The sequence below is a fragment of the Carcharhinus amblyrhynchos genome, unplaced genomic scaffold, assembly GCF_965287045.1.
Source record: "Carcharhinus amblyrhynchos unplaced genomic scaffold, sCarAmb.v2.hapA chromosome_343, whole genome shotgun sequence".
In the NCBI taxonomy this organism is placed as follows: Eukaryota; Metazoa; Chordata; class Chondrichthyes; order Carcharhiniformes; family Carcharhinidae; genus Carcharhinus; species Carcharhinus amblyrhynchos.
In genome coordinates this window covers 78,479-105,294 of record NW_027650083.1, presented here as the reverse complement: position 1 = coordinate 105,294, position 26,816 = coordinate 78,479, and the positions used below count along the sequence as shown (strand labels likewise).

At 53.0% G+C, this 26,816-nt stretch overlaps 1 protein-coding gene across 1 annotated transcript in view; it reads left to right on the top strand.

Moving 5' to 3' along the window:
- dnajc4 (DnaJ (Hsp40) homolog, subfamily C, member 4) overlaps positions 1-26,816 on the top strand; it is a 98,588-nt gene that overhangs the window by 14,949 nt on the left and 56,823 nt on the right. The window lies entirely within an intron of this gene.

Sequence of the window (26,816 nt, the reverse complement as noted above, 5' to 3'; positions counted from 1 at the left end):
GAATTTAAATTCCACCATTTGCCGTGGCGGGATTCGAACCCAGGTCCCCCAGAACATTAGCTGGGTTTCTGGATTAATAGTGCAGCAATAATACCACTAGGCCATCACCTCCCCGCTAGTGACCTAACTCTACATATCCATCTTTGCCCTCACATCCATTAATACCTTTGATGAACAAAAACCTACATGTGACTCCAGACCCCCTAGATGTCAAAGAATTAACATCAGTTATCCTTTGTGGAAGTGAATGTCTAAGCACTTCCTGACCTTTCTGTGCAAAACTCTGTCCTAATCTCACCCCTGAAAGGTCAGGCTATAATTTTTAGACTCTGACCCTCTTAGTCCCAGACGCCCTGACCAGTGGAAATAGCTTATCTCTCTCTGTCCCCCTTAATCTCCTGGAATCTCCTCTTCATCTTTGAAATTCCAGGGAATCCATTCCTCGTTTGTGTAATCTCTCCTCACACTTTAACCCTTGGAAGCCCAGGTATCATTCTGGAATATTTATACTCTGAGGTGGGTATATCCTTCCTGAGGTGTGGGGCCCGGAGCTGCTCACAGTAATTACAGGTGCGGCCTAACCCGGGCCTACGTGCAGCTGAAGCCTAACTCCTATCCCTTTTGTATTGCAGCCCTCCAGATATAAAGGGCAGCATTCCATTGGCCTTTTTTGATGGTTTTCTGGGGTCGTCCCTGACATTTTAATGATCCGTGCCCTGGGAATCCCAGAGTAGGAACCTGAACTATGTGGAGCGAGTTCCAAATTCTCCCCGGAGACAGCATAAACCAAACTTGGTGTTGGTTATTTGGGAGCGAATGTGGACGTTGGCCCAGTCAGCCAATAAGCTGAAGAAAGCCCCTTTGAGAAAGTAATTGCTCCTCTGCTCACTACCGTGGCTGAGATGGGGACTTTGATTTGATTTATTATTGCCATATGTATACAGAGAAAAATATTGTTTCTTGCAGGCTATACACACTCAAATCATAGAATCCTACAGTGCAGAAGAAGGCCATTTGGCCCATCGAGTCTGCACCGACAACAATCCCACGCAGGTCCTGTCTTATCCCAGTAACCCCACATATTTACCCTAATCCCCCTCACATTAAGGAACAATTTAACATGGCCAATCAACCTAATGCGCACATCTTTGGACTGTGGGAGGAAACTGGAGCACCTGAAGGAAACCCACGCAGACGCGAGGAGAACGTGCAAACTCCGCACAGACAGTGACCCAAGCTGGGAATCAAACCGGATCTCTGGCACTTTGAGCAGCAGTGCTAACCACTGTGCCACCGTGCTGCCCCATACTGTTCATAGAGTACATAGGGGAGAAGGAAAAGAGAGGGTGCAGAATGTAGTGTTACAGTCGTAGTTAGGATGTAGAGAAAGATCAGCTTAATGCAAGGTAGGTCCATTCAAAAGTCTGACAGCAGCAGGGAAGAAGCTGTTCTTGAGTCGGTCGGTACGTGACCTCAGACTTTTGTATCTTTTTCCCAATGGAAGAAGGTGGAAGAGTGAATGTCCGGGGTGCGTGGGGTCCTTAATTATACTGGCTGCTTTTCCCCGAGGCAGCGGGAAGTGTAGACAGAGTCAGTGGATGGGAGGCTGGTTTGTGTGATGGATTGGGCTACATTCACAACCCTTTGTAGTTCTTTGCACTCTTGGGCAGAGCAGGAGCCCAGACCAAGCTGTGATACAACCAGAAAGAATGCTTTCTGTGGAGCGTCTGTAAATGTTGGTGAGAGTCGTAGCAGACGTGCCAAATTTCTTTAGTCTTCTGAGAAAGTAGAAGCATTGGTGGGGCTTTCTTAACTATAGTGTCAGCATGGGGGGGACCAGGACAGGTTGTTGGTGATCTGGACACCTAAAAGCATGAAGCTCTCGACCCTTCCTACTTCATCCCTGTAGGCTTCGGGATGCGAGGGGGGATGTTGATTAAAGTGTGACTGTCCTGAGCTGCCTCCAGCGATGGTGGAGCTCTGATTCACCTTGGTGGTCCAGCAGCCTGGTACCTTCGCAAAGGCTTCAAGTCACTCCCAAGAGGCCTTGGAGCTTGTCGTGCAGGCATAGGCAGATCCACAGACAAGGGGCTGGTGACAAGTCTCGAACCTTCAATAAGACAGCGGCCTGTTTCCGCAACAACCCCTGGACCCTGTTGTTCGGCAGGGCCTCCCCAAACTTGGGATCTTTCAAGAACCTCATCAAATTTGGGTTTTTCAAAGGCTGGTCACCGTTCAGACAGAGGAAAAGCAGCAGACATTTTGCGCACAGCAAGATTCCACAAACAGCAAGGGGTTTCTGACCAGAACATTTGCTTTTTCCAGTGATTGAGGCTGTTGTTTCTGATTGGTAGCTGCACTCTTCTCACCGTGCTAGGGCTCTCTACAACAGAGAGAAGGCTGAAGGCAGACCCAACAAAGGTCATTGAAATTAGGAAGGTTAGACCAACACTACAAGCCTGTCAATACAAGACAGAGCCTAATAAATCCAGTCAGATATTTCAAGAGAAACGTCTTTACCCAGGGAGTGGGGTGAATGTGGGACTCGCTCCCATGGGGAGTGGGGGAGAATGTGGGACTCGCTCCCGCAGGGGAGTGGGGGAGAATGTGGGACTCGCTCCCGCAGGGGGAGTGGGGGAGAATGTGGGACTCGTTCCCACGGGGGGAGTGGGGGAGAATGTGGGACTCGCTCCCACGGGGGGAGTGGGGGAGAATGTGGGACTCGCTCCCGCAGGGGGAGTGGGGGAGAATGTGGGACTCGCTCCCACGGGGGGAGTGGGGGAGAATGTGGGACTCGCTCCCGCGGGGGGAGTGGGGAGAATGTGGGACTCGCTCCCGCGGGGGGAGTGGGGGAGAATGTGGGACTCGCTCCCACGGGGGGAGTGGGGGAGAATGTGGGACTCGCTCCCATGGGGAGTGGGGGAGAATGTGGGACTCGCTCCCACGGGGGGAGTGGGGAGAATGTGGGACTCGCTCCCACGGGGGGAGTGGGGGAGAATGTGGGACTCGCTCCCACGGGGGGAGTGGGGGAGAATGTGGGACTCGCTCCCATGGGGGGAGTGGGGGAGAATGTGGGACTCGCTCCCATGGGGGACTGGGGGAGAATAAGGGGCTCGAGGTGAATAGCGCTGATACGTTTAAGGTGGGGAAGCTGGATGCTATGAGAGATTGGAATAGAAGAATATGGTGAATGGGGTGAGTTGTTGGAAAGGGGATGGGCGGAGCATAGGGAGTGGTATGGTGTCGATGGGCTGAATGGCCAGTGTCTGTGCTGTCCCTTTGAATGTGATTCACCCTTTGGGTTAATATTGGGAGCTGTAGTCATGCCTCTTGCCAGCAGTCTCTGGTTTTGCTGCCCTCAGCGAACTTTGAAATGATCTGGAAAGTTGATTATGAATGGAGTCTGTTTGGCAGTGAAACCCCGCCCACCTACCCAGCTCCAGTTTGTTCAGCAAGTCTGGGCAGACTGCCCTGTAGATGGACAACCTGATGGAGTTCACCCTGACCTCAGCAGAGAGAGAGAGAGAGCAAATGTTATTGTACAGGATGAGAATGAGTCTCTGTTAGGTAGGGCAGTGGAGGAAAGCACCTTTCAGAACACGGGGGAGATCAGAGAGTGTCAATTCTGGACTTATCAGCCACGGGTTGGTCGTACCGTTCTCTCAGAAGTTTGCCCGTTCATCTGTCCCAATCCAGAGACTTGAGCGCAGAAATTTCAGCTAATGCTTCCAGTGCTCAATGCTGAGGGAGCACCACACTGTCAGAGGGTCAGTGCTGAGGGAGTGCCGCACTGTCAGAGGGTCAGTGCTGAGGGAGTGCCGCACTGTCAGAGGGTCGGTGCTGAGGGAGCGCCGCACTGTCAGAGGGTCAGTGCTGAGGGAGCGCTGCACTGTGGGAGGGTCAGTGCTGAGGGAGCGCCGCACTGTGGGAGGGTCGGTGCTGAGGGAGCGCCGCACTGTGGGAGGGTCGGTGCTGAGGGAGCGCCGCACTGTGGGAGGGTCGGTGCTGAGGGAGCGCCGCACTGTGGGAGGGTCGGTGCTGAGGGAGCGCCGCACTGTGGGAGGGTCAGTGCTGAGGGAGCGCCGCACTGTGGGAGGGTCAGTGCTGAGGGAGCGCCGCACTGTGGGAGGGTCAGTGCTGAGGGAGCGCCGCACTGTGGGAGGGTCGGTGCTGAGGGAGCGCCGCACTGTGGGAGGGTCAGTGCTGAGGGAGCGCCGCACTGTGGGAGGGTCAGTGCTGAGGGAGTGCCGCACTGTCAGAGGGTCAGTGCTGAGGGAGTGCCGCACTGTCAGAGGGTCAGTGCTGAGGGAGCGCCGCACTTTCAGAGGGTCAGTGCTGAGGGAGCGCCGCACTGTCAGAGGGTCAGTGCTGAGGGAGCGCCGCACCATCAGAGGGATCAGACGTTAAGCCCCTGGCCCTTTTGAGTGGAATAACAGATTCCTGAGCGGATTAGAAAGAGAGCAAAAGTGTCTTTGGGTGGATATTCATCCCGCAACCAAACTCATAAGGCGTAGGGGCAGAATTGGGCCACTCGGCCCATCGATTCTGCTCCACCATTCAATCATGGCTGATACTTTTCTCATTCCCATCCCAATTCACTAAAAAAACCCACACATAATCAAATTGCTGCTTGCTATGTACAAATTGACTACCAGGCTTCAGGTATGACAACTCCACGAGCACCCTGTGAGGCCCTGAGGTAGCGAAAGGAACTGCAGCCTTTTGAATAGACCTTCCATGTATTAAGCTAAACATTGGATGGCATGGTAGTGCTGCTGCCTCACAGCACCAAGGACCTGCGTTCGATTACTCAGCTTGGGTCACTGTCTGTGTGTGGAGTCTACACGTTCTCTCCATGTCTGCGTACTCTTCCTCTAGGTGCTCTGGTTTCTCCGCCCCCCCCCACCTCACACAGTCCAAAGATGTGCGGGTTAGGTTAATTGGCTGTGCTACATTGCCCCTTAGTGTCAGTGGATGTGTAGATTAGTGGAGCAAATATGTGGGGTTACAGGGATAGGGCCTGGGTGGGATAGTTGTTGGTGCAGTCCTGATGGGTCGAATAGCCACCTTCTGTGGGGATTCAGCCTCCCATCCATTGACTCTGTCTACACTTCCCGCTGCCTCGGGGAAGAGCAGCCAGCATAATCAAGGACCCCACGCACCCTGGACATTCTCTCTTCCACCTTCTTCCGTTAGGAAAGAGTTACAAAAGTCTGAGGTCTCGTACCGACTGACTCAAGCTTCTTCCCCGCTGCTGTCAGACTTTTGAATGGACCTACCTTATATCTTTAATCTTTCTCTGCACCCTAGTTATGACTATAACACTACATTCCTGCTCTATGAACGGTATGCTTTGTCAGTATAGCGTGCAAGAAACAATATTTTTCGGTGTCCCAATACATGTGACACCTAATAAATCAAGTCAACTGATTCAAGAAATCAAGTCAAATCAAATAGAGAGAGTTTTAAAGGGTTAGAATGGAGTTTTAAAAGTATAAAACAAGAGTAAATGATAGAATGAGAGTCTGAGAGACTGCGGGCTTCTTTCTGGGACGTGTTAATTAATCTAATCTAAGGTGATGTGGGTCATTATTACAGTTCTGATAGTGGGATCTTGCTGTGCACAAATTGGCTGGCTCTTACGTGATTACAGTGACAGCTGCAGTGCTGTGCGCTGGCCAGTGACCATCACAGTGCTGCATGCTGTAAATCTACCTAAAGTGCCGGAAGAATAATACCACAACAGAGAGGGGTTTTAAAATCCTTAAAGCAGGTATGGGCATCGCTGGCCAGGTACACTGTTTATCCCTAATTGCCCCTTCAGAAGGTGGCGGTGAGCTGCCATCTTGAACCCGTTGCGGAGGTGGAAGCTTTGGAAGGTGCTGAAGAAGGCGCGTTGCTACATTGCACCCGTTTGCCCGGATGGGTTCCTGTCCAGCAACACTCGAGAAGCTCGACAAAGCAGCCCTGCTCGATCGACATGCTAACCACAAACACTCACACCCTCCATCACTGACAGTGCCAGCAGTGTGTACCATCAAGAACACACACCGCAGCGACTCACCAAGGCTCTTTCGACAGCACCTTCCAAACCCACCACCTCTACCACCTAGAAGGACAAGGGGGGGCAGCAGACACACGGGGAACACCACCTCCTGCAAGGTCCCCCCCTCCGAGCCACCCACCATCCTGACTCGGAAACATCCGTGGCTGGGGTCAAAATCCTAGAACTGCCTAACAGCACTGTGGGTGTACCTACACCACACACGGGGACTGACTGATGTCCAATCACAATCCTGGAACCCCCTCCCTAACAGCACTGTGGGTGTACCTACACCACACACAGGGACTGACTGATGTCCAATCACAATCCTGGAACTCCCTCCCTAACAGCACTGTGGGTGTACCTACACCACACACAGGGACTGACTGATGTCCAATCACAATCCTGGAACTCCCTCCCTAACAGCACTGTGGGTGTACCTACACCACACACAGGGACTGACTGATGTCCAATCACAATCCTGGAACTCCCTCCCTAACAGCACAGTGGGTGTACCTACACCACACACGGGGACTGACTGATGTCCAATCACAATCCTGGAACTCCCTCCCTAACAGCACTGTGGGTGTACCTACACCACACGGGGACTGCAGCAGGTTCAAGATGACAGCTCACCCACCACCTTCTCCAGGGGGTAATTAGGGATGGGGGGGTAAATACTGGCCTTTGCTGATCCTGGGAAACGATTTTTTTAGAAATGTAAGCAAGGCGAGTACAGCGTAATGAATTTTAGAAGGAAAAACAGTGAGTGACATCAGAGTGCCCGGAGAACAGTAAACAGAAACTCATCAAATACAGGAACATTGTGGCTGTAACAATCCGAGTGGGAGGAGATCAATTACAAAACTGAGCAATCCTCCGCTCAGACCACAAGCTGTGGGCCCACGTCCGCTCAGCAAGAGTGAGGGGGAACTTTGATGTCCCCACGAGCGGTTTGGAGGGTACTCAAGGCTTTGGAAAGTCGGAGCAGCACAGATTAATGAGCAAAGTGCAAGGAGCACGAGGGGAAGTGGCTGAGAGCTATATAGGGCTTGGGGGGGGGGTGGGCACATGATGCCAGCCGTGTCACACAGCCCCAACCCAGGATGGCAGGTAGGGCACCTCGCCACTGAGGCAGCGCAGGACAACAAAATCAGCTTGGCGTTCCTTGATTGATTCTTGTCGCACGTATTGGGAGACAGCTATAGAATCTCGACATTGCAGAAGGAAGCCATTCAGCCCACTAAGCCTGTACCGACCACAATCCCACCAAGATCCTAGTCCCATAACCCCATGCATTTACTCTATATATTCCCCTGACACCAGGGTCAACTTAGCATAGTCAATGCACCTAACCTGCGCATCTTTGGACGCTGAGTGGCAATTTAGCATGGCCAATCCACCTAACGCACACATCTTTGGATTGTGGGAGGAAATTGGAGCACCCAGAGGAAACCCATGCAGACACAGGGAGAACGTGCAGACTCCACACAGGCAGTGAGACAAGCCGGGAATTGAACCTGGGTCCCTGGCGCTGTGAGGCAGCAGTGCTAACCCACTGTGTCACCGTGCCCCTGGGAATCGAACCCAGGTCCCTGGCTCTATGAGACAGCAGTGCTAACCCACTGTGTCACCGTGCCCCCGGGAATCGAACCCAGGTCCCTGGCTCTATGAGACAGCAGTGTTAACCCACTGTGTCACCGTGCCCCCGGGAATCGAACCCGGGTCCCTGGCTCTATGAGACAGCAGTGTTAACCCACTGTGTCACCGTGCCCTCGGGAATCGAACCCGGGTCCCTGGCGCTGTGAGACAGCAATGTTAACCCACTGTGTCACCGTGCCCCCGGGAATTGAACCCGGGTTCCTGGCGCTGTGAGGCAGCAGTGCTAATCACTGTGCCACCTTGCTGCCAGTGAAAAGTATTGTTTCTTACGCACTATACAGACAAAGCATACTGTTCATAGAGTATATAGGGAGGAAAAAGGAGAGAGTGCAGATTATAGTGTTACCACCATAGCTAGGGTGTAGAGAAAGATCAACTTAATATATGGTAGGTCCATTCAAAAGTCTGACAGCCGCAGAGAAGAAGCTGTTCTTGAGTTGGTTGGTACGGGACCTCAGACTTTTTTGTGTCTTTTTCCTGATGGTAGAAGGTGGAAGAGAGAATGTCCGGGGTGCATTGGGTCCTTAATTATGCCGGCTGCTTTTCCTGAGGCAGTGGGAAGTCAATGGTCCAGAGTCAGTGGATGGGAGGCTGGTTTGTGTGATGGATTGGGCAACATTCATGACCCTTTGTAGTTCCTTGTGGTCTTGGGCAGAGCAGGAGCCCATACCAAGCTGTGATACAACCAGAAAGAATGCTTTCTATGGTGCATCTGTAAAAGTTGGTGAGAGTTGTAGCAGACATGCCAAATTTCCTTCGTCTTGTGAGAAAGTTGAGTTGTTGATGGGCTTTCTTAACAAGAGTGTTGGTGTGGAGGGACCAGGACAGTCGTAAACTGAGGGGTAAATATTGGAAAAATACTGGGGGAATCTGCCCTGCTCCTTTTCAGCAGAGGAATATTTTGATTGTCTTTGGAAGAGCCTTGGTTTAATAGTTCACCCAGAAGGTGGTACCTTGGGCCTCAGCCCTGCACTGTTTAGGTTTAAAGTTTTTTCATTAGTTTATTTGTTAGTGTCACAGTGTCAGCTTACATTAACAGTGCAATGAAGTGACTGCGCAATTCCCCCAGTCACCATAGTGCTGCGCCTGTTCAGGGTACACTGAGGGAGAATTTAGCACACTAACCAGCACGTCGTTCGGAGCACCTGGAGGAAACCCATGCAGACACGGGGAGAATGTGCAAACTCAGTGACCCAAGCCGGGAGTCGAACCCAGGTCCCTGGCACTGTGAGGCACCAGTGCTAACCCACTGTGCTGCCCTAGATTTAACATCTCACCCGGATGGTGGCTCCTCGGACAGGGCTGCCCACTCTTGGCCCTGCACCGGAAGTGTGGGTCATGACCATAGAAACATAGAAGATAGGAGCATGAGGAGACCATTCAGCCCTTCGAGCCTGCTGCACCATTCCTTATATCATAGCTGATCGTCCAACTCAATAGCCTAATCCTGCTTTCTCCCCAGGGAAGGTCAGAGAGAGACAGTGTGTGTGTGTGCGAGAGAGAGAGAGAGAGACAGTATGTGGGAGACAGTGAGAGAGACAGAGTAAGAGAGAGAGACACGGATGCTGGGGAGTCCTGGAGAGCATCTCCTGAACCCACGGAGCAGCGTGCCTCAAGGAGGTGAGCATGCCTGCCACCTAGTCACGCTGGCATCATCGTCTTGGCTACACAGAGAGCAGAACCCTGCATGGTCTGTCCAAGCTCGGGCTGATGTGTCACTGACGTGAAATATTCCACACTGCCCGGGAATGGGAGAGACATGGTGATACACACAACCCCAATCAGCCAGTCAGACATCAAGCTGAGAGGCATGAAATCCCATTGCGTTCCTGTACCCCGATAGTAGGCAGCTTTTCACATCCCCCACCCCACACCCCAACTCGGCAAAGAGGGAGCTGCAACATGTAAAAATTCCCTGTGTTTACACACTGTGTAATAACCGCCCATTCCTGATAAAGGGCAAACTCTTTTGCCGAGGAATGTTATGCTTGGACCGGGAGTGCTGTAAAGCTCAGATAAAACTGGCCAGTTTTGCAGATCTCTCTGCACTCCGAGCTCACTCAATCTATCATCATTCAGCCTACATAGCAAAACCCGCTCCAGCAGAACTGACCTCCTTGCTCACTGAGTGCACAAGAAAGTGATTAGAAATCTCTCCCCATGGTGAGCTGTCACCCAGTGAGATTCGGCAGCAGAAGGTTTGGTCAGCGTTAGGGCAGAAACACATGGATAATTAGGAAGAAAAATATGATGCAGGGATCAGGAGTTTTTTTTATTCATCCCTGGGACATGGGTGTCCCTGGCTGGGCCAGCATTTATTGCCCTTCTCTAGTTGCCCTTGGAGGGCAGTTGAGAGTCAACCACATTGCTGTGGCTCTGTAGGCCAGACCGGGATAAGACGGCAGATTTCCTTCCCTAAAGGGAACCAGATTTTCCGACAATGGGTCATCAGTAGATTCTTAATTCCAGATATTTTTTATTGAATTCAGATTCCACCATCTGCCGTGGCGGGATTTGAACCCGGGTCCCCCAGAACATTTTATCCTGGGTTTCTGGGTTAATAGTCCAGCGATTATACCACGAGGCCAGCACCTCCCCCAACCCTCAGCGGGAATGCCTTGAAGGGTTGTGTTCCACGAGGGTTCTGGGCAAAGGAAGCTGCATTTCTGTAGCGCCTTTCACAGCTGCAGGACCTCCCAAAGCACTTTGCAGCCAGTGAAATACTTCTGAAGTGAATGTGTTTTGACCCAAGTACTTGGATTTACACAGCACCCTTAATGGAATGAAATATTCCAAAGACTTCCCAGGAGCATTTACCACTGAAAGTCTGATCCGGAGCCACATTCGGAGAGTCAGGCAACACACTGTTGTTAGTTTTAGAAGAGTCTTAAAGGAGGAGGTTAAAGAGATAGGGAGGGGGTGTAGGGGGCTGGAGGAGGTTACAGAGATAGGGAGGGGGTGTAGGGGGCTGGAGGAGGTTAGAGATAGGGAGAGGGTGTAGGGGGCTGGAGGAGGTTACAGAGATAGGGAGGGGGTGTAGGGGGCTGGAGGAGGTTACAGAGATAGGGAGAGGGTGTAGGGGGCTGGAGGAGGTTAGAGATAGGGAGAGGGTGTAGGGGCTGGAGGAGGTTACAGAGATAGGGAGGGGATGTAGGGGGCTGGAGGAGGTTACAGAGAAAGGGAGGGGGTGTAGGGGGCTTGAGGGGGTTACAGAGATAGGGAGGGGGTGTAGGGGGCTGGAGGAGGTTACAGAGATAGGGAGGGGGTGTAGGGGCTGGAGGAGGTTACAGGAGTGGGGGGCAGTGGTAATGCTGTGGCGAGACTACGCAGGCAGGTGTGGGAGAGGGGGACACAGATTAGCGTGAGTTTGGCAGCTGCTGGAAGGAATATTGGAAAATGGTGGGCATGCAAGAGTTGGGGTTCTCTTATTTCTGGCTAGGATTTAGCACGGAGGGGTGCTGGCATTAGAGTGAACCCCCAGCAAAGGGGGATGAGTGCAGCCTTGCCTGTGACTGTCCCCTCAGAGGCAATCCACCCTCCGTCACAGGGGTAGCTGCAATTGTGGGTGGGTGATGTTTATGGAGAAGATGCGATTAAGCCCAGTTGGGACGGGAGGCCAACATTGTTACCCAGGGAGAGATGTGTTCACGTTACATATTAATGATTTGGAAGAGAGAACTAAATGTATTATCTCCAAATCTGCAGATGATATAACGTTGGGTGGGACGGTGAGCTGTGAGGGGGATACAGAGAAGCTTCAGTGTGATTTGGACAGGCTGAGTGTGTGGACATCTAATGCAATAATAGGAAGATAGTATTACTTGAATGGTGTAAACTGAGAGGTGGATATTCAGCAGGACCTTGGAGTCCTCATGCATCAGTCGCTGAAAGTGGCTGTGCAGGTACAGCAGGCAGTAAAGAAGGTAAATGGTATGTTCACAGCGAGAGGATTTGAGTATTGGGATAGGGATGTTTTATACTGCAATTGTACAGAGCGTTGGTGAGACCACACCTGGAGTATTGTGGACAGTTTTGGTCTCCTTATCTGAGTAAGGATGTCCTTGCTATAGAGAGAGCACAGCGAGGGTTTACCAGGCTGATTCCTGGGATGGCAGGTCTGTCATATGAGGAGAGACTGAGTGGGTTAGGATTATATTCACTGGAGTTTAGAAGAGTGAGAGGGGATCTGATAGAAACTTATAAAATTCTAACAGGGTCAGACAGGGTAGATTCAGAAAGAATGTTCCCCATGGTGGGGGGAGTCCAGAACTAGGGGGTCAGAGTTTGAGGATTCGGGGTAAACCTTTTAGAACCGAGGTGAGGGGAAATTTCTTCACCCAGAGAGTGGTGAAATTCACTCCCACAGAAAGTAGTTGAGGCCAAAACGTTGTGTGATTTCAAGAAGGAATTAAATGTCAGATGGCACCAGGAACTCAAGTTCAATTCTGGCCTTGGGTGACTGTCTGTGTGGAGTCTGCACGTTCTCCCTGTGTCTGCGTGGGTTTCCTCCAGGTGCTTCAGTTTCCTCCCACAGTCCAAAGATGTGCGAGTTAGGTGGATTGGCCATGATAAATTGCCCCTTAGTGTCATAGTGCTTAGAATCATAGAATCCCTACAATGCAGAAAGAGGCCATTCAGCCCATTGAGTCTGCACCGACTACAACCCCATCCAGCCCCGAACCTCACAACCCCACATATTTACCATGTTAGTCCCCCTGACACTAGGTGGCAATTTAGCACGGTAAATGGGTGGGGTTGCGGGGAGAGGGCCGGTGGGATTGTTGTTGGTGTAGGTTCAATGGGCCAAAAGGCCTCCTTCTGCATTGTGGGTATTCTATATATCCCTCGGGGCTAAAGGGATCGAGGGATATGGCGGGGGGAAGGAGGGGATCAGGACATTGAATTTAATGATCGGAATGAATGGTGGAGCAGGCTGGAAGGGCCGAATGGCCTGCTCCTGATTCTAGTTTCTCTGTTTCCATGGTTTGCTGGTTGGATGGGAGATTTGCAGTCCTCACTGCCTGTGCAGAAAGAGCAGGAGCTAATGTGTCAGAGGCGGCTGGGCTTGTTTTGAAACCTGACCTGGGGCTCCTTTGAAATGGTCATTTTGGATATTCAGCCTGGTGATGGGGGACCATTGTTCCTGCCTCGCCTCCTTGCTACAGGCTCCTGATCAGCAGGCACAGATAGCGGCCTTGTCACGAAGCAAATCGATGCGGCTCCGTTCAAAGGACTGAGACACCGGCGTGTCTTTTTGTTTGAGTGTCAGCGCCCGACTCGGCAAGGGAAAACAGGCCCCCCGGGGGCCACGTTCTCCAGCGTCTCTGCACAGTGCAAGTGAAATGAGGTACATCCTCGGCGATGACACGAGGCCCCAGACAACAACAGGCGCTTTTACAGGCGAGGCGTTGTGCTTCAGATCACCTCACTAGATGGAATTCCTGCACGGAAAGCAAAACATGGTTGTTATTCGCACCGCTGTGGGTGTCACTTAACCCTTTGAGGGACCAGCACCTTCCCAGATTGTCACACCAGGCCGACCAGGCTGCGGTGGAGCAGCGAGATCACTAGGCCCGACCGTCGGCCATTTTGAGTCAACATCAGTGTTAACGGAGCCACTAAACAAACACTAACCAATTCTTTCCTGCAATTCAGGAGAAACCTCTTTACCCAGAGAGTGGTGACAATGTGGGATTTGCTCCCATGTGGACTTGTGTGTCGGGGGGTGGAAAATGTGGGACTCACTCCCACGGGGAGTGAGGGAGAATGTGGGACTCGCTCCCACGGGGGGAGTGGTGGAGAATGTGGGACTCGCTCCCATGGGGAGCTGGGAGAATGCGAAACAGGATGGTAACCTCACCAAAGAGAAAGGTTTTCATAGAATGATAGAATCCCTGCAGTGCCGAAGGAGGCCATTTGGCCCATCGAGCCTTAGAACATAGAACATAGAACATTACAGCGCAGAACAGGCCCTTCGGCCCACGATGTTGCGCCGACCAGTTACAAAAACAATGACCCACTAGCCTATACCAATCCCTTTTCGTCCATAAACCTATCCAGAGATCTCTTAAACGCCCCCAAACTAGACGCATTTACAACTGCAGCAGGCAGGGCATTCCAATCCCTCACCACCCGCTGGGTAAAGAACCTACCCCTGACATCCGTCCTGTAGCTACCCCCCCTTAATTTAAAGCCATGCCCCCTTGTGCTAGCTTTCTCCATCCGAGGAAAAAGGCTATCACTATCCACCCTATCTAAACCTCTAATCATCTTATATGTTTCAATAAGATCCCCTCTTAGCCGCCTTCTTTCCAACGAAAACAACCCCAAATCCCTCAGTCTCTCCTCATAGGACCTCCCCACCATACCAGGCACCATCCTAGTAAACCTCCTCTGCACCCTCTCCAACGCCTCCACATCCTTCTTGTAATGCGGGGACCAGAACTGCACACAGTACTCCAAGTGCGGCCGCACTAGAGTAGTGTACAGTTGCAACATTACACTGCGACTCCTAAATTCAATCCCCCTACCAATAAACGCCAAGACACCGTACGCCTTCTTAACAACCTTATCTACTTGATTCCCAACTTTCAGGGATCGATGTACACACACACCTAGATCCCTCTGTTCATCCACACTATTCAAAGTCCTCCCGTTAGCCCTATACTCGACACATCTGTTGCTCCTACCAAAGTGAATTACCTCACACTTCTCCGCATTAAATTCCATCCGCCACCTCTCGGCCCAGCTCTGCAACCTATCTAAGTCTCCCTGCAGACTATGACACCCTTCCTCACAATCTACCACACCTCCAATTTTGGTGTCATCAGCAAATTTACTAATCCACCCAACTATACCCTCATCCAGATCATTAATAAAAATTACAAACAACAGTGGCCCCAAAACAGATCCCTGAGGCACACCACTCGTAACTGTACTCCATGATGAATATTTACCATCCACCACCACCCTCTGTCTCCTATCTGATAGCCAATTCCTGATCCAACTTCCTAGATTACCCACAATCCCATACATCTGCATTTTCTGCAGAAGCCTACCATGGTGAACCTTATCGAACGCCTTACTAAAATCCATGTATACCACGTCAACTGCCTTGCCCCCATCCACCTCTTTGGTCACCTTCTCAAAAAACTCAATAAGGTTAGTAAGGCACGACCTACCCGCTACAAAACCATGCTGACTATTTCTAATCAATTCATTACACTCCAAATAACTATAAATCCTATCCCTAATAATTTTTTCTAAAACCTTGCCCACAACAGAAGTAAGACTTCGATAATATTCTGACCTAGACCTTATCCAGTGTAATCCCATGTATTTATCCTAGCTAATCCCCCTGACACCAAAGAGGAATTTAGCATGGCCAATCCGCCTAACCTGCACATCTTTAGACTGTGGGAGGAAACCAGAGGAAACCCATGCAGACACAGGGAGAACTTCACACTGACAGTCACCTGAGACCAGAATCGAACCCGGGTCCCTGGCGCTGTGAGACAGCAGTGTTAACCCACTGTGTCAGCGTGCCCCCGGGAATCGAACCCGAATCCCTGACGCTGTGAGGCAGCAGTGCTAACCCACTGTGTCACCGTGCTCCCGGGAATCGAACCCGGGTCCCTGGCGCTGTGAGACAGCAGTGTTAATCCACTGTGTCACCGTGCTCCCGGGAATCGAACCCGGGTCCCTGGCTCTGTGAGACAGCAGTGTTAACCCACTGTGTCACCGTGTCCCCGGGAATCGAACCCGGGTCCCTGGTGCTGTGAGGCAGCAGTGCTAACCCACTGTGTCACCGTGCCCCCGGGAATCGAACCCGGGTCCCTGGCGCTGTGAGACAGCAGTGTTAACCCACTGTGTCACCGTGCCCCCGGGAATCGAACCCGGGTCCCTGGTGCTGTGAGGCAGCAGTGCTAACCCACTGTGTCACCGTGCCCCCGGGAATCGAACCCGGGTCCCTGGCGCTGTGAGGCAGCAGTGTTAACCCACTGTGTCACCGTGCCCCCGGGAATCGAACCCGGGTCCCTGGAGCTGTGAGACAGCAACGTTAACCCACTGTGTCACCGTGCCCCTGGGAATCGAACCCGGGTCCCTGGCTCTGTGAGACAGCAGTGTTAACCCACTGTGTCACCGTGTCCCTGGGAATCGAACCCGGGTCCCTGGCGCTGTGAGACAGCAGTGCTAACCCACTGTGTCACCGTGCCCCCGGGAATCGAACCCGGGTCCCTGGCTCTGTGAGACAGCAGTGTTAACCCACTGTGTCACCGTGCCCCCGGGAATCGAACCCGGGTCCCTGGCGCTCTGAGACAGTAGTGTTAACCCACTGTGTCACCGTGCCCCCGGGAATCGAACCCGGGTCCCTAGCGCTGTGAGGCAGCAGTGTTAACCCACTGTGTCACCGTGCTGCTGGGAATCGAACCCGGGTCCCTGGCTCTGTGAGACAGCAGTGTTAACCCACTGTGTCACCGTGTCCCCGGGAATCGAACCCGGGTCCCTGGCTCTGTGAGACAGCAGTGTTAACCCACTGTGTCACCGTGCCTCTTTGCTACGTTGGTGCTAATGGCTCTTTTTCTGCTTGACAATCGCGCACACACACACACACACACACACACACACACACATCCCCAAAGCACCACACACACATGCCCATGTGTGCAGGCTCACTTCAGTCAGAGTTTGACGTCTGATGCTAATGAAGGCTGAGGTCTGTGTGGGAGTTTGGGGCCTCCTTTGACCTTGGTTACACACATGCAGGGAGTATCCCAAACAATTAGCTGAACACAGTGGGGGGGGGGGGGGTTGCAGTTTAGGTCGGGCAAGACCGTAACATGTCAGGATTCTTCAACAGAGGATGGACAGCTATGAAAGCTCTGCAAGTTAATTAATCGGAAGGCCAGCTTTGGTTCAATAACCCCTCCTTCACTCATTTCTCCTGATGACCGCAGCAGGATTCCCCACACAAAGGTAAAGCAGCATGCCCGACAGAGTGTTAACTCGGCAGATTGGCAAGGACCTCTCTCCTAAGTGACTGAGGGCCCAAGGCAGTGCGGAAACATATCATTTAACAGATGGACAGCTTCCGAAATCATTCACGCTCGTATGCCATCAGCCACAGCCCCCTTCCCAAGACGCGTCCTCTTGCTGGCTCCCTGATAAGCAGTGCACTCTGAGACAGGGGGGGGTCAGGGGATCGAGGCCCGCTCCTGAAACTGAGCACCAAAATCTCGCTCGGTGCTCCGAGGGAGTGCAGCACTGCCGGTGGAGTCAAGTGCCCTCCTTGTGTGCTGCCTGAGAAAGAGCGTGAGTGTGGCTGGGTGATGAGTGATATTCCTCAACCTGATCACTAACCAGTTACTGTGTGTGTGCACGTGTGTTTCCGATTCTCGGCTTGGGTCACTGTCTGTGTGGAGTTTGCACGTTCTCCCCGTGTCTGCGTGGGTTTCCTCTGGGTGCTCCGGTTTCCTCCCACAATCCGAAAGACGTGCTGGTTAGGTGCTAAATTCTCCCTCGGTGTAACCTGGACAGGCGACTAGGGGATTTTCACAGTAACTTCATTTCAGTGTTAATGTAAGCCTGCCTGTGACACTGATAAATAAACCAGGGAGCAATTAGGGATGGGATTGTGTTCAGACCAAACCAGCAATGCTCACATCCTGTGAATGAGTAAACTCTGGATTTTATTACAGTGACATTAGACAAAACCAGAAGAGAAAATGTGGCAACAGAAAAGGTTAAACTCTCTGCTGTTAACCACCTCCAACATTTCCGCTTCAAACTGACCGGTTGTGTTACGCAACACGCGATCTTGTTTTGAAACAACATTTAGTGGAATGCAGTTTGAAAACTTGGGCAAGTCAATCTGAGCAAATGCCAGAGATAATTACAGCTCTGAATATCTCACAGACTGGCAGCCACAAAATACCAGCAGAGGAGCCCAGGCACAGCTTTCTCTCCGGGTCCTCCCATCCCGCTACCTCCATAGCATTTCCCCTGGGAATGCTGCCGCTTGATGTGGTACGGATCCCTAATATTGCCCAGCTGCCCCATCCGACAGGCAGCAGGTTAGACTGCAAATCAGGATGGCTCCGGAAAGAGGCCATTTGGCACATTGCACCCATGTCTGCATTCAGATGCCACAGTGATTAGCTGTTGCCTTAGAGCACCGGAGATGACGATCTCTTCCCCCCTCCCCGAGAGCAGAGAATCCTACAGGGCAGACGGAAGCCATTTGGTTCATCCAGTCTGCACCGACCACCATCCTAGCCAGGCCTAATCCCCATAACCCTATGCATTTACCCTCACCAATCCCCCTCACACTAAAATGTAATTTAGCATGGCCAATCCACCTAACCTACACATCTTTGGACTGCGGGCCATGGGTGTCCTTGGCTGGGCCAGCATTTATTACCCATCCCTAGTTGCCCCTTGGAGGGCAGTTGAGAGGCAAGCACATTGCTGTGTCTCTGGAGTCACATGTAGGCCAGACCGGGATAAGGACGGCAGATTTCCTTCCCTAAAGGGAACCAGATGGGTTTTTCCCACAATGGATCATCAGTAGATTCTTAATTCCAGATATTTGTAATTGAATTCAAATTCCACCATCTGTCGTGACGGGATCCGAATAGTCTAGTGATAATACCACTCGGCCATCGCCGCCACACACACACCACCACCACCACCACCCCCCACAGGGGATCGAGTGTTATGGGGGGTAGGCTGGGAAAGTGGACTTCAGCTCACCATCAGGTCAGCCATGAATGATGTAACACGCTAGACGGGCTGAATGTACTGTTGCTGCTCCAATTTGTATCTCCCTACTCCCAACAAACTGTATCTGAACCCACCCCCTGCCCTCCCCACTCTTGCCCCTAAGTGAATCCTCAGATTTCAGTTAGTGCCATTTGCCTAATGGTGAAGGAGGCATTCGGCATGCTTGGTTTCATTGGTCAGAACATTGAATACAGGAGTTGGGACGTCTTGTTGAAGTTGTACAAGACATTGATAAGGCCACACTTGGAATACTGTGTACAGTTCTGGTCACCCTATTATAGAAAGGATATTATTAAACTAGAAAGAGTGCAGAAAAGATTTACTAGGATGCTACTGAGATTGATGGATTGAGTTATAAGGAGAGGCTGGATAGACTGGGACTTTTTTCTCTGGAGCATAGGAGGTTGAGGGGTGACCTTTTTGAGGTCTATAAAATAATGAGGGGCACAGATCAGCTAGATAATCAATATCTTTTCCCCAAAGGTAGGGGAGTCTAAAACTAGAGGGCACAGGTTTAAGGGGAGAGATACAAAAGGGTCCAGAGGGGTAATTTGCTCACAGAGGGTGGTGAGTGTCTGGAACGAGCTGCCAGAGATAGTAGTGGAGGTGGGGACAATTTTGTCTTTTAAAAAGCGTTTAGACAGTTACATGGGTAAGATGGGTATAGAGGGATATTGGCCAAATGTGGGCAATTGGGATTAGCTTTGGGGTTTAAAAAAAAACAGCATGTACAGGTTGGGCCGAAGGGCCTGCTTCCGTGCTGTAAACCTCGAGAACTCTCACCTTCCTGATTTGTACACGTGGCCTACAAAAACGGTGCCATGGCAGAGCAGGGCAGGAGGGTGTGATGAGACAGGGCTGGCAGGGCAGGGTATATGGAGGTGTAGTGGGATGATGAGGAGTACCAGTCCACTGGGCATGCGGTTTGCCTGGCACTTCTCCTTCAGCTCAGCCCTGGAACCTGGCTGCACCTTTGAAACGAGCTGGGGCCCATAGGGAGGGTCTACGTCAAGGCAGGTTTGCAGGCCTTGTTCCAGACCAGCACTGAGAGGGGCCAGATAGGCAGTTGGTAACAGTGCCTGATAAGGCCAGACAAGCATCGATAATCATCGAGCACACGCCAAAGGGGTCTTTGGGGGTTATTTTAAATATTGGCGTGGAGGGTGAATGGGCTGAATAGCCAACTAGTTTACTATGATGCCAGTGTATTTAATGGCGTGTCAGGTCTCGGGTTTTGGAGTGCATCGGCTGGCCTGGACCATGCGGAATAAAGAGGACTCAGCCCAGCTCACCGAGCCCCAGGTGTCGCCCTCTCGAATCTGATCCGCCACCTCGCAAACAGGCAACAAACCAGCTTAAAAATAACCCAGGCCAATGTATGGGAGCAGAATATTCCAGTGTCTACCCCCTTGGCTGATCAGTACAATGCCAGGACACGATTGTCTTATGAACAGCAGAGGGGCACAATGGTTAGCACTGCTGCCTCATGTGCCAGGGACCCACGTTCAGTTCTGGTCTCAGCTAACTGTTGGTGTGGAGTTTGCACGTCCACCAGTTTCTGCATGGGTTTCCTCCCAGAATCCAAAGATGTGCCAATGGGTGGATTGGCCATGCTAAATTGCCCCTTAGTGTCCAAAGATGTGTAGGTTAGGTGGATTGGCCATGCTAAATTGTCCCTTAGTGTCCAGAGATGTGTACATTAGGGTGGATTGGCCATGCTAAATTGCCCCTTGGTGTCCAAAGATGTGTAGGTTAGGGTGGATTGGCCATGCTAAATTGCCCCTTGGTGTCCAAAGATGTGTAGGTTAGGGTGGATTGGCCATGCTAAATTGCCCCTTAGTGTCCAAAGATGTGCAGATTAGGTGGATTGGCCATGCTAAATTACCCCTTAGTGTCCAAAGATGTGCAGGTTAGGTGGATTGGCCGTGTTAAGTTGTCCCTTAGTGTCCAGAGATGTGCAGATTAGGTGGATTGGCCGTGCTAAATTACCCCTTAGTGTCCAAAGATGTGCAGGTTAGATGGATTGGCCATGTTAAAGTGCCCCTAATGTCAGGAGGATTAGCAGGGTAAATGAGGGTTAGAGGAATAGGGCCTGAGTGGGATTGAGGTTGGTACAGACTCAAGGGGCAAAATAGCCTCTTTCTGCATTGAATGGATTCTATTAAATATAGCCTCTTCACAATGGCTTTTCCCATTTTCAACTAACTTTGATTCTAAAGGCAGTATTTTATAATATTCTCATGTGCGTTAATGATGGCAAGCCCACTGCTGACATGGCTGCCTTATCACAGTCTGTCCCTGCGTTTGGCCATCTTGTAGATAATTCAGTTCAGAACTAGGCCGTTCTGCCCATCCACATCAGCCACTTCCCACCCCCTTTTCATTTCACCTCATCTGCGTATTTTTCGATTCCTTTCTCCATCATGTGTTTATCTGTCTTCCCTCCCTTAGCTGTGTTTGTGTGTTGCATCCCTCCCAGCTTGTCTGCCTGAATAACTACCGTTTCTCAACACCTGTCCCCAGCTGAACGGGAGGAGGGTGAAATCTTCATTCTGTCTCAGATGCTGTCAGCGAGATGGGAGCTGAGATTAATGGCCAGGCACATTATTAAACACACTGCATTGGATCATTAACTATGCCCGTTGCAAGGTGCAGACAAATTGGTCCCAGCTCCTGCACCTGAATAAATTGCGAGCAACAACAGTCATTTCCTAAACTGTGTGTGTGTGTGTGTGTGTGCGTGTGTGTGTGTGCGCGCGCGCGCGAGAGAGAGAGAGAGAGAGAGTGAGCGTGCGTGCGAGAGAGGGAGAGAGAGCGCATGCGCGCGACAGAGGGAGGGAGAGAGAGAGTGAGCGTGTGCGCGAGAGAGGGGGGGAGAGAGAGAGAGAGTGAGTGTGCGCGCGTGAGAGAGGGAGAGAGAGAGTGTGAGTGCTCACGCGTGAGAGAGGCGGAGAGAGAGAGTGAGCGCATGCGCGTGAGAGAGAGAGAGTGAGCGCGTGCGCGCGAGAGGGTGGGAGGGAGAGGGAGAGAGAGTGAGCGCGGGAGGGAGAAAGAGAGAGAGTGAGCGCGGGAGGGAGAGAGAGAGAGTGAGCGCGGGAGGGAGAGAGAGAGAGAGTGAGCGCGGGAGGGAGAGAGAGAGAGTGAGCGCGGGAGAGAGAGAGAGAGTGAGCGCGGGAGGGAGAAAGAGAGAGAGTGAGCGCGGGAGGGAGAGAGAGAGAGAGTGAGCGCGGGAGGGAGAGAGAGAGAGAGAGAGTGAGCGCGGGAGGGAGAGAGAGAGAGAGTGAGCGCGGGAGGGAGAGAGAGAGAGAGTGAGCGCGGGAGGGAGAGAGAGAGAGAGAGTGAGCGCGGGAGGGAGAGAGAGAGAGTGAGCGCGGGAGAGAGAGAGAGAGAGAGAGTGAGCGCGGGAGAGAGAGAGAGAGAGTGAGCGCGGGAGAGGGAGAGAGAGAGAGAGTGAGCGCGGGAGAGGGAGAGAGAGAGAGTGAGCGGGAGAGGGAGAGAGAGAGAGAGTGAGCGCGAGAGGGAGAGAGAGAGAGAGTGAGCGCGAGAGGGAGAGAGAGAGAGAGTGAGCGCGGGAGGGAGAGAGAGAGAGAGAGAGAGTGAGCGCGGGAGGGAGAGAGAGAGAGTGAGCGCGGGAGGGAGAGAGAGAGAGAGAGTGAGCGCGGGAGGGAGAGAGAGAGAGAGAGTGAGCGCGGGAGGGAGAGAGAGAGAGTGAGCGCGGGAGGGAGAGAGAGAGAGTGAGCGCGGGAGGGAGAGAGAGAGAGAGAGTGAGCGCGGGAGGGAGAGAGAGAGAGAGTGAGCGCGGGAGGGAGAGAGAGAGAGAGTGAGCGAGCGCGAGAGAGAGAGGAAGAGAGGGTGCGCGCGCGAGAGAGGAAGAGAGGGTGCGCGCGCGAGAGAGGAAGAGAGGGCGTGCGCGCGAGAGAGAGAGGAAGAGAGGGCGCGCGCATGCGTGCGAGAGAGGAAGAGAGGGTGCGCGCGCGAGAGAGGAAGAGAGGGTGCGCGTGCGCGAGAGAGAGAGAGGAAGAGAGGGTGCGCGCGCGCGAGAGAGAGAGAGGAAGAGAGGGTGCGCGCGCGAGAGAGGAAGAGAGGGTGCGCGCGCGCGAGAGAGAGAGGAAGAGAGGATGCGCGCGCGAGAGAGGAAGAGAGGGTGCGCGCGCGCGCGTGCGAGAGAGAGGAAGAGAGGGTGCGCGCGCGCGCGTGCGAGAGAGAGGAAGAGAGGGTGCGCGCGCGCGCGTGCGAGAGAGAGGAAGAGAGGGTGCGCGCGCGCGCGTGCGAGAGAGAGGAAGAGAGGGTGCGCGCGCGCGCGTGCGAGAGAGAGGAAGAGAGGGTGCGCGCGCGCGCGTGTGAGAGAGAGGAAGAGAGGGTGCGCGCGCGCGCGAGAGAGGAAGAGAGGGCGTGCGCGCGAGAGAGAGAGGAAGAGAGGGCGCGCGCATGCGTGCGAGAGAGGAAGAGAGGGTGCGTGCGCGAGAGAGGAAGAGAGGGTGCGCGCGCGCGAGAGAGAGAGAGGAAGAGAGGGTGCGCGCGCGAGAGAGGAAGAGAGGGTGCGCGCGCGAGAGAGAGAGGAAGAGAGGATGCGCGCGCGAGAGAGGAAGAGAGGGTGCGCGCGCGCGCGTGCGAGAGAGAGGAAGAGAGGGTGCGCGCGCGCGCGTGCGAGAGAGAGGAAGAGAGGGTGCGCGCGCGCGCGTGCGAGAGAGAGGAAGAGAGGGTGCGCGCGCGTGCGAGAGAGAGGAAGAGAGGGTGCGCGCGTGCGTGTGCTGTATATGACAGTGTGAATGTGTTTGTGTGCTGCTGTCTCACTGCACCAGGGACCTGGGTTCGATACCCGGCCTGGGTGACTGTATGTGTGGAGTCTGCATGTTCTCCCTGTGTCTGCGTGGGTTTCCTCCCACAGACTGAAAGATGTGCTGGTTAGAATACATTGGCAGTGCTAGATTCTCCCTCGGTGTATCTGAAAAGATGGTGACGAGGTCACTTTCACAGTAAACTCATTGCAGTGTTAATATAAGCTTACTTGTGACAAATAAACTCTTCCCCCCAGGAAATGTACATAAATCCCAGAGTGATTGTAGTCCAGCTTGTGACTACACACTGCTAATCTCTCTGACACCATTGACCATATTACCAGTACCCATTAGTTAGATCATGATGTGTTGGGCCGAATGGTCTCCTTCAATTGCTTTATATACTGTGACACACACGCACACAGTGCTGCGCCACCTTCTCAGTAACTGTTTGCAACCTTGCCTCCTTCTGTAAGAGGAATTTACCAGAGCTTGCCCTGTCCTCCCTCCCCCATAAGCAGCTGGAGAGAACGTGCTGAACGAGATCCCTTCTGTGGATGCTGCTTTTTGCAGCCTAAGCTGTCAGCTCTCTCTGTCCTCATCTGCAGTTTACCGCAGCTGGATGCAGTCATGGCAGCAACCCCCCCGCTCAATTGACACCCTATCCACCACTTTCAACATTCACTCCCTCCACCGCTGGCACACAGTGCCAGCAGTGAGTACCATCTACGAGATGCACTGCAGCAACTCACCAAGGCTCCTTCAACAGCACCTTCCAAACCCACCACCTCTACCACCTAGAAGGACAAGGGCAGTAGAAGGCATACGATATGCTTGCCTTCATCGGCTGGGGCACTGAGTTTAAAAATTGGCAAGTCAAGTTGCAGCTTTATAGAATCTTAGACCACACTTGGAATATAGTGTTCAATTCTGGTCGCCACACTACCAGAAGGATGTGGAGGCTTTGGAGAGGGTACAGAAAAGATTTACCAGGATGTTGCCCTGGTCTGGAGGGCATTAGCTATGAGGAGAGGTTGGAGAAACTTGGTTTGTTCTCACTGGAGCGATGGTGGTTGGGGGGAGACCTAATAGAAGGCTACAAGATTATGAGGGGCACGGACAGAGTGGATAGTCAGAAGCTTTTTCCCAGAGTCAATTACTAGGGGAGCACAGGTTTAAGGTGCGAGGGGCAAGGTTTAAAGGAGATGTACGAGGCAGATTTTTTACACAGAGGGTGGTGGGTCCCTGGAACTCGCTGCCGGGGGGAGGGAGTGGAAGGAGATACAATAGTGAGTTTTAAGGGGCATCTGGACAAACACATGAATAGGATGGGAATAGAGGGATATGGTCCCCGGAAGGGTGGGGTTTATTTTAGTTGGACAGCATGGTCAGTGCAGGCTTGGAGGGGCGAAGGGCCTGTCCCTGTGCAGTAATTTTCTTTGTTCTTGTTCAGCGAGTCCCACATTCTCCCCCACTCCCCCCGTGGGAGTGAGTCCCACATTCTCCCCCACTCGCCCGTGGGAGCGAGTCCCACATTCTCCCCCACTCCCCCCGTGGGAGTGAGTCCCACACTCTCCCCCACTCCCCCCGTGGGAGCGAGTCCCACATTCTCCCCCACTCCCCCCGTGGGAGCGAGTCCCACATTCTCCCCCACTCCCCCCGTGGGAGTGAGTCCCACATTCTCCCCCACTCCCCCCGTGGGAGTGAGTCCGTCCACATTCTCCCATCCCCCCGTGGGAGCGAGTCCCACATTCTCCCCCACTCCCCCCGTGGGAGCGAGTCCCACATTCTCCCCCACTCCCCCCGTGGGAGCGAGTCCCACATTCTCCCCCACTCCCTGTGGGAATCAGTGCCACATTTTCCCCCCACTCTGTGGGTGAAATTGTTTCTCCTGGTTTCCCCTGTGGGAGTGATTCATCTATCGACAGCCCCCTCTGGTTCTGGTCTCCCCTGGTTTTGGAATCCGTGTTTGTGTGTAGGGATAGGGGCATCACCGTTCTTCCTGGGGACGGCGAGCAGGCAAGCAGACTCCTATTTGCACGTGCCCGACTCCAGCTTCCCGCTAACTGGGTCAGCCTGTTTTTGAGGCTTTGGGAAAGGTTGGATTCAGCACCAAGTTCCCCTGCCTCCCTCTCTCCCCCAGCGCTTCATCACAGATAGTTTTTGAATGGCCAATGTGAGAATAGGTTTGTTGTATTTGGTTGTGACCCTGCTTCCCGAGGGATTTCTGCCAGTTACACAGAGGCAGTTCACGCTGCAGAACATTATTCCAGCTGGCCCCTTTAAATGGGAAGTAATCTCTCCCTTTTGTTTTGACACATTAATGATGGAGCCAAATATTTATCCACGCTGGTGAACCGATAGTCAAATAGTCGATCTGTTTCTTTCTCCCGTGTTTTTGTGCAAGCTCCCACAGAGTTGCCATGTCAGGTTTCACTTCTGCACTGGGTTCTGTCCTCACCCTGTCGGAGCTGGGAACGTCCAGTGCTCTTCCGATTGGCGTTAAGGTGGTCAGATTTAAAACCCCCAACTTTATCTTCAAATCCCGACATGGTCACCTGGCCCCTCCCTTTCCCTGCCACCGCCTGCACACCCCTGGGATGTCCCTCATGGCTGAGTGTCCCCAGTTTCCTGCACTCCGTCATTTGGAAGGGCCAGGCCTTCAGGCTGCCGAGCTCCGAAGTTCTTACACTCTCACTCTATCACTCTCTCACTCTCTCTGTTCCCCCCGACTCCCTCTCCCGCTCCCTCTCCCGCTCCCTCTCCCGCTCCCTCTCCCGCTCCCTCTCCCGCTCCCTCTCCCGCTCCCTCTCCCGCTCCCTCTCCCGCTGCCTCTCCCGCTGCCTCTCCGCTCCCTCTCCAGCACCCTCTCCCGCTGCCTCTCCCGCTGCCTCTCTCCTGCCCGCTTCCTCTCCCGCTGCCTCTCTCCTGCCCGCTCGCTCTCCCGCTGCCTCTCTCCTGCCCGCTTCCTCTCCCGCTGCCTCTCTCCTGCCCGCTCGCTCTCCCGCTGCCTCTCTCCTGCCCGCTCGCTCTCCCGCTGCCTCTCTCCTGCCCCGCTCCCTCTCCCGCTGCCTCTCTCCTGCCCGCTGTCTGTCTGTCGCGCTCTCTCTCTCTCTCTCTCTCTCTCACAGCACTGTTGCCTCACAGTGCCAGGGACCTGGGCCAGTTCTCGGCTTGGGTCACTGTCTTTGTGGAGTCTGCATGTTCTCTCCGTGTCTGCATGGGATTCCTCCGGGTGCTGTAGTTTCCTCCCACAGTCTGAAAGATGTGCAGGTTTGGGTGCATTGGCCGTGCTAAATTCTCCCTCGGTGTGCCCGAAAAGGCGCCAGAGTGTGACGGTTATGAGAATTTCACAGTAATTTCATTGCAATATTAATGTAAGCTGACTACAGGAGTGAAGGATGCTGCATAGCTGGTTGACTCTGGTTGGCTGAGGTGTTGCTACAGAGATCGCAATGGGGATCGCAACTTGTCCCACCAGGGTCAACTTGCCAACCAATCAGATACCACTCTCTTCCCCTGCAGTATAAATTGTTGTGATGGTTTAAAAG